An 8464-nucleotide genomic window follows, 5' to 3' on the forward strand; every position below is an offset into this window, starting at 1 on the left:
CAACACACCTCCCGGCTGTGTAAGGACTATTTGACAAAGAAGGAGAGTAATGGAGTGCTGCATCAGATGACCTGGCCTCCACAATCACCCGATCTCAAACCAATTGAGATGGTTTGGGATGAGTTTGACCGCAGAGTGAAGGAAAAGCAGCCATCAAGTGCTCAGCATATGTGGGAACTCCTTTAAGACTGTTGGGAAAGTATTCCAGGTGAAGCTGGTTGAGAGAATGCAAAGAGTGGCTATTTGAATAATCTAAATTATAAAATATATTTTCATTTGTTTAACACTTTTTTGGTTACTTCACTATTATTCTACAATGTTGAAAAATAGTAAAAAATAAAGAAAAACCCTTGAATGAGTAGGTGTGTCCAAACTTTTGAATGGTACTGTATATATACAGATAAGCTAAAAAATAAGTGAAAATGTACAATTTATCCAATGGATTATGATACATTTCTGGTAACAAAAGTGGACCTGCAAAAACAGGAGTTTGCACCCACAATCTTAATTTGCTCCATGACTCAGGTGGCCAAGTGGACACACGGCTGTTTAGCTCATCTCAGTCAGAAATAGGAATGTTGTTATTAATCAGCTATTACTGATTAATAAACAACGTTGGTGGGTGGTAACAAAACGTAGGCGGAAAATAATTTGTATGTCATATCATAGAAAAAGACACTGCCTTCACATGGATTTGCACGAAGTGGGCAGTTCAGATTTGTCACTTCAAACTCAAATATATCATACTTTGACAAAAACAACAACTTATTGACTTAAATTGTTGTGAAACATTATGGGTAAGATCTGGCCATTCTTTTTCAACTTGAAAAGTTGGATTTCTACTGGTGTGGGCGTTTAACATTCAAAGATGTCTGCAGAATGAAGAATGGCGCTGGAGGGAATAGTAGCCGTTTAATTGTGCTATCTTGTGTATTTTCTTTGCACTGATTGTAACTTATTTTGTATATAATGATTCCACCATTGTTTCCTCTGACTGAAAATAGTTTCTGGACATCAGAACAGCTATTCATTAAAAAGATTTAAAAGCAATACAAATAAGATCGATTTGAATGAGGACTTCTACTTCAATGAGTCCGAGGCGAAGGACACATTGATTATCCTGGATCAGACACTCGGAGAAGGAGGAGGCGATGCTAAAAAGGAATAAAACAAAGAAATTATCACTGACAGTGTTGCAGCAACATTGACACTTTTGATTCTGTGGACCCATATAGACACTGGAAAAAACTTTAGATCACTGTTACTCCACAAACAGAGAGCATGCAAAGCTCTCCCTCGCCCTCCATTTGGCAAATCTGACTATAACTTTATCCTTCTGATTCCTGCTTACAAGCAAAAACTCAAAAGGTAGTAACAGTGATGCACTCAATACGGAAGTGGTCCAATGAAGCGGATGCTAACCTACAGGACTGTTTCACTAGCACAGGCTGGAATATGTTCTGGGATTCATATGATGGCATTGAGGAATTTACCACATCAGTTACCAGCTTCATTAATAAGTGCATTGATGATGTAATCCTCACAGTGACCGTACGTACATATCCCGAACAGAAAGCATGGATTACAGGCAGCATCCGCACTGAGCTAAAGGTTAGAGCTGCGGCTTTCAAGGAGCGGGACACTAATCCGGACACTTATAAGAAATCTCGCTATGCCCTCCAACGAACCATCAAACAGGCAAAGCATCAATACAGGACCAAGATCGAATCCTATTACACCATCTCTGATTTGGCAGGGCTTGCAAACTATCACGGATTCCAAAGGCAAACCCAGCCGTGAGCTGTCCAGTGACGCGAGCCTACCAGACAAGCTAAATACCTTCTAAGCTCGCTTCGAGGAACACAACACCTGCCATCCAGGACCTATATACTAGGCGGTGTCAGAGGAAGGCCCAAAACATTGTCAAAGACTCCAGTCACCCAAGTCATAGACTGTTCTCTCTGCTACCCCACAGCAAGCGATACCGTAGTGCCAAGTCTAGAACCAAAAGGCTCCTTCAACAGCTTCTACCACCAAGCCAAGACTGCTGAGACTGCTGCTACTCGCTGTTTATTTTCTATGCATAATCACTTTACCCCGACCTTCATGTACAAATTACCTCGACTAACCTGTACCCTCGCACATTGACTCAGTACCGGTACCCCCTGTATAAAGCCTCGTTATTGTTATTTTATTGTGTTGCTTTTTATTTTATTTTATACTTTAGTTTATTTAGTAAATAATTTCTTAACTCTTTCTTGAACTGCATTGTTGGTTAAGGGCTTGTAAGTACGCATTTCACGTTAAGTTCTGTTGTATTCGGCGCATGTGACAAATACAATTTGATTTGATTTGAACCATTCATGAGAGCACCAGCTGTTCTGGACAACTGTGTGTTCACACTCTCCGTAGCCAATGTGAGTAAGACCTTTAAACAGGTTAACAGGATGCGTACTCAGAGCATGCAGTGACCCAGTCTGTAATACCTACATGTTTCAAGCAGACCTATCGCCCCGCAGCACTCATGAAATGCTTTGAAAGGCTGGTCATGGCTCACATCAACACCACTATCCCAGACACCATGGACCCACTCCAATTTGCATACCGCCCGAACAGATCCACATATGACACAATCTCTATTGCACTCCACACTACTCTTACCCACCTGGACAAAAGGAACACCTACGTGAGAATGCTGTTCATTGACTACAGCTCAGCATTTAACACCGTAGTGCCCGCCAAACTCATCACTAAGCTAAGGATCCTGAGATTAAACACCTCCCTCTGCAACGGAATCCTGGACTTCCTGACGGGCCAAACCCCCGGGTGGTGAGGGTAGGCAACAACACATCCGCCACGCTGACACTCAACACAGGAGCCCCTCAGGGGTTTGTGCTTAGTCCCCTCCTGTACTCCCTATTCACGCACAACTGTGTGGTTGTGCACGACACCAACACCATCATTAAGTTTGCCGACAACACGATAGTGGTAGGCCTGATCACAGACGACGATGAGACAGCCTACATGAAGGAGGTCAGAGACCAGGCAGTGTGGTGCTAGGACAACAACCTCTCCCTCAACGTCAACAAGACAAAGGAGCTGATCATGCTATGAAGATGTTTTTCAGTGGCAGGGACTGTGAGACTAGTCAGGATCGAGGGAAAGATGAACAGAGCAAAGTACAGTAAGATCCTTGATGAAAACCTGCTCCAGAGCACTCAGGACCACAGACTAGGGTGAAGGTTCACCTTCCAACAGGACAATGACCCTAAGCACACAGCCAAAACAATGCAGAAGTGGCTTCGGGACAAGTCTCTGAAAGTCCTTGAGTGGCCCAGCCAGAGCCTGGACTTAAAACCGATCGAACATCTCTGCAGAGATCTGAAAATCAAATCAAATCCAATAAAATGTTATTGGTCACATACACATGGTTAACAGATGTCATTGTGAGTGTAGCGAAATGCTTATGCTTCTAGATCCAACAGTGCAGCAGTATCTAACAGGTAATATCTAACAATTCCACAACAAAACCTAATATCTAACAATTTCCACAACAAAACCTAATACACAGAATCTAGTAAAGGAATGGGATAAGAATATATAAATGTAAAATATATGGATGAGCAGTGACAGAGCGGCTAAGATGCAATAGATAGTATAGAATAGATAGTGTAGGATACAGTATACAGTATATACATATGAGATAAGTAATGCAAGATATGTAAACATTATTATAGTGGCATTATTAAAGTGACTAGTGTTCCATTTATTAAAGTGGACAATAATATCAAGTCTATAGGTAGGCAGTCACTTCTCTGTGCTAGTGATGCATTAACAATCTGATGGCTTTGAGATAGAAGATGTTTTGAATCTCTCTGTTCCAGCTTTGATGCATCTGTACTGACCTCGCCTTCTGGATGGAAGCGGGGTGAACAGGTAGTGGCTCGGGTAGTTATTTCCTTGATGATCTTTTTTGCCTTCCTGTGACATCGAGTGTTGTAGGTGTCCTGGAGGGCAGGTAGTTTGTCCCCGGTGATGCGTTGTGCAGACCGCACCACCCTCTGGAGAGCACAGCGGTTGTGGGTGGTGCAGTTGCCGTACCAGGCGGTGATACAGCCCGACAGGATGCTCTCGATTGTGCACCTGTAAAAGTTAGTGAAGGTTTTCGGTGACAAGCCACATTTTTTCAGCCTACTGAGGTTGAAGAGGCACTGTTGCGCCTTCTTCACCACACTGTCTGTGTGCGTGGACCATTTCAGTTTTTCGGTGATATGTACACCGAGGAACTTAAAACTTTCCACCTTCTCCACTGCTGTCCCTTCAATGTGGATAGGGCGGTGCTCCCTTTGCTGTTTCCTGAAGTCCACGATCATCTCTTTTGTTTTGCTGACATTGAGTGAGAGTTTGTTTTCCTGACACCACACTCCGAGGGCCCTCACCTCCTCCCTGTAGGCTGTCTCGTCGTTGTTGGTAATCAAGCCTACCAGTGTTGTGTTGTCTGAAAACTTGATTGAGTTGGAGGCATGCATGGCCACACAGTCGCGGGTGAACAGAGAGTACAGGAGGGGGCTGAGAACGCACCCTTGTGGGGATCTGCGGAGTGGAGATGTTGTTTCCTATGTTTACCACTTGGGTGCGGCCCGTCAGGAAGTCCAGGACCCAGTTGCACAGGGCGGGGTCAAGACCCAGGGACTCAAGCTTAATGATGAGTTTGGAGGGTACTATGGTGTTGAATGCTGAGCTGTCGTCAATAAACAGAATTCTTACATAGGTATTCCTCTTGTCCAGATGGGATAGGGCAGTGTGATGGTGATTGCATCGTCTGTGGACCTATTGGGGTGGTAAGCAAATTGAAGTGGGTCTAGGGTGACAGATAGGGTGGAAGCGATATGATCCTTGACTAGTCTCTCAAAGCACTTCGTGATGACAGAAGTGAGGGCTGCGGGCGACAGTCATTTAGTTCAGTTACCTTGGCTTTCTTGGGAACAGGAACGATGGTGGCCATCTTGAAGCATGTGGGGACAGCAGACTGGGATAGGGATTGGTTGAATGTGTCTGTAAACACACCAGCCAGCTGGTCTGCACATGCTCTGAGGACGCGCCTAGAGATGCCATCTGGGCCGGCAGCCTTGCGAGGGTTAATCATTTTAAATGTTTTACTCACGTCGGCCACGGAGAAGGAGAGCCCATAGTCTTTGGTAGTGGGCCATGTTGGTGACATTGTACTGTCCTCAAAGTGTGCAAAGAAGTTGTTTAATTTGTCTGGAAGCAAGACGTCATTGTCCACAACGGGGCTGGTTATATTTTTGTAATCCGTGATTGTCTGTAGACCCTGCCACATATGTCTCGTGTTTGAGCTGTTGAATTGCGACTCCACTTTGTCTCTATAATGACACTTTGCCTGTTTGATTGCCTTACAGAGAGAATAACTACACTGTTTGTATTCGGCCATATTTCCAGTTGCCTTGCCATGATTAAATGGGGTGGTACATGCTTTCAGTTTTGGTGGATGCTGCCATCAATCTACGGTTTCTGGTTAGGGAAGGTTTTAATAGTCACAGTGGGTACAACATCTCATATACACTTCCTTATAAACTTGCTCACCGAGTCAGCGTATACGTCAATGTTGTTCACTGAGGATACCTGGAACATATCCCAGTCCACGTGATTGAAGCAATCTTGACGTGTGGAATCCGATTGGTCAGAATAGCGTTGGATAGACCTAAGCACAGCGCTTCCTGTTTTAATTTCTGGTTATAGGAGGGAAGCAACAAGATGGAGTCATGGTCAGATTTGCCAAAAGGAGGGCGGGGGAGGGCCTTGTATGCATCGCGGAAGTGAGAGTAGCACTGGTCGAGCATGTTGCTCGCTCGTGTACTGCAATCAATATGCTGATAGAATTTAGGTAGCCTTGTTCTCAAATTATCTTTGTTAAAATCCCCAGCTACAATAAATACAGCCTCAGGATATATGGTTTCCAGTTTGCATAAAGTCCAGTGAAGTTCCTTGATGGCCGTTCTGGTATCTGCTTGCGGGGGGATATTTCACGGCTGTGACAAAAACCGAGGAGAGTTCTCTTGGGAGATAATACCGTCGGCATTTGATTGTGAGGAATTCTAGGTCACGTGAACAAAAGGACTTGAGTTCCTGTATGTTGTTACACTTACATCATGAGTCATTAATCATGAAACATATACACCGCCCTTCTTCTTACCGGAGAGATGTTTATTCCTGTCGGCGACGCTCCTTATCCAACCTGACAGAGCTTGAGAGGATCTGCAGAGAAGAATGGGAGAAAATCCCCAAATATAGGTGTGCTAAGCTTGTAGTGTCATACCCAAGAAGACTTGAGGCTGCAATCGCTGCCAAAGTTGCTTCAACAAAGTACTGAGTAAAGGGTCCGAATAATTATGTAAATGTACCATTTTTATTTGTATTTCTTTGCAAAAATTCTAAAAAACTGTTTTTGCTTTGTCATTATGGGGTATTGTGTGTAGAATGATGAGGGGAAAAAACTATTTAATACATTTTAGAATAAGGCTGTGAAGTAACTGAATTTGTGGAAAAGTCAAGGGGTCTGAATACTTTCTGAATGCACTATATGCTTTACAAGTTTGGACATCACAGTACAGCACAGCAGAGCACAGTAGAGTAGAGTACAGTTACAGTACAGCACAGTTCAGTACGGTAAAGTAGATATATTCAGTACAGTACAGTAGAGTTTAGTACAATACATTATACTGTACTCTACGCTATTGTGCTCTACTGTACTGTACTCCACTTTTCTTTACTGTTCTGTACTGTGCTATTCTCTACTGTGCTCTACTGTACTGTACTGTAATGTATTGTACTGTCCAAACCTTCTCATTCCACAAATGTGCATTTTGGAAAACAGTAAACTGAAGGCCATGACATGCCAGTACTCATACCCAACAATATTCAGCAAATGTTTTCAGTGCTGTAAATATGAATGCATAAATTAGTTTAGATGTGTAGTAAAAATGCACATACAAAACACTTCTATCAGGAACATTATAGTTGATAAGGAGCATATAAGGCCTTACTGTTCAAATCAAACTACGCAGCAAAGTAATGACAACTGGCATAGGCCTGTGTTTTCGCTGTATCATATGGCCCTCTGCTGTATTGAAGAAGGCATTACAATAACAGTTTGGGTACACTGAGGGACTTCGATTAGACTGAACTGGGGTGAACCGAACTATGGCCCGTCAGCGGGCAAAAGCGGCGAGGGAGGATTGCCCTGCTCAAATCGAGAATCACCAGGCCATCATTTAAAAAAAAAACTGCATGATGAATTGTTGAGAAACATGATACATGTATTTTCCGTAAAAAAATTTCAAAGTCGTTTTCCTTGGGAAGGCAGGTAATGCGTTTTTATTATGAGCAGTGAGGGAGGATCGCCCTGCTCAAATCGAGAATTACCAGGCCATGTCAACAAACTGCATCATGAATCATTGAGAAACATAGAACATGTATTATCTATCAAATGTATGTTAATATTTTCAAAGTCATTTTCCTTGGGAATACTAAATCCAAACTCAGTACTCCACGTGCTTTACGTTCACTTGTTTTCAGCCGACATCGCTGTCGGTTTCAATATGGCACTTGGCTCACCCCCAGGGGGCAGCCCAGTTTCAAAACCAAGGCAATCAGTTTTAAAACGATCAAACTCCTCTCACTGGGTGAAGCGGCGAGGTAAATCGAACTCCCTCATTGGCACATTAACTTTTCTTCCGGCTGCCTGCATACCAAAGTAAAACTTTCTCCAATAAGCAATTGTCCCATACAGATTATTTGTATACTAACACAATTAGACATTGTGTAATATCCCCCCACATAAAAAAGTAATTATGTAAGACACTATACCCTATAGCCCCTTACTATAAGCTTCTAAAATCCTATAGGCCTATTTTACTATCAAACATTGTTGAGGGTCTATTGTAAACATGCACAAGGCAATGGTATATCCATGTGAAGATGTTTATTTTGAAGCCTGGAGGGATTATATAAACCCCCTGCAGGCCTACTTGCATTGGTTCCAATCGATGCGTTAACGTCGAGTGGTTTGCGGTAAACTGGGTCCCATCGCCATGTGATGTCTTCCAATGTTTGTAAACATGCGTCAACCACATGTGATTCCAACGTAGGCAAAATAATACCAGAATCTGGCCAACGAGCGAACGGAGGTGTGTCATGGGCGGGGTTCGCGTTGGAAAAGTCGATGGGGATACTGTATCAATGTGAGCAGTGCTTCAAGATAGAAAATAATGACAACACGTTCATAGAAACAGTTGACAACCCAGTTATTGAAAACATAATCTAGCCGAATGGGTCCCCAAGGGAGAAGAGAAAACATATGTTGAGGTAAGCTATTTCAGGCTGTCCAAGTAGGCAAAGCCATATTTTTATTCTAGGAAATACAGAAATGCATAACCTATTTCAG

The sequence above is a fragment of the Salmo salar genome, chromosome ssa12 (assembly GCF_905237065.1).
Source record: "Salmo salar chromosome ssa12, Ssal_v3.1, whole genome shotgun sequence".
Taxonomy (NCBI): domain Eukaryota; kingdom Metazoa; phylum Chordata; class Actinopteri; order Salmoniformes; family Salmonidae; genus Salmo; species Salmo salar.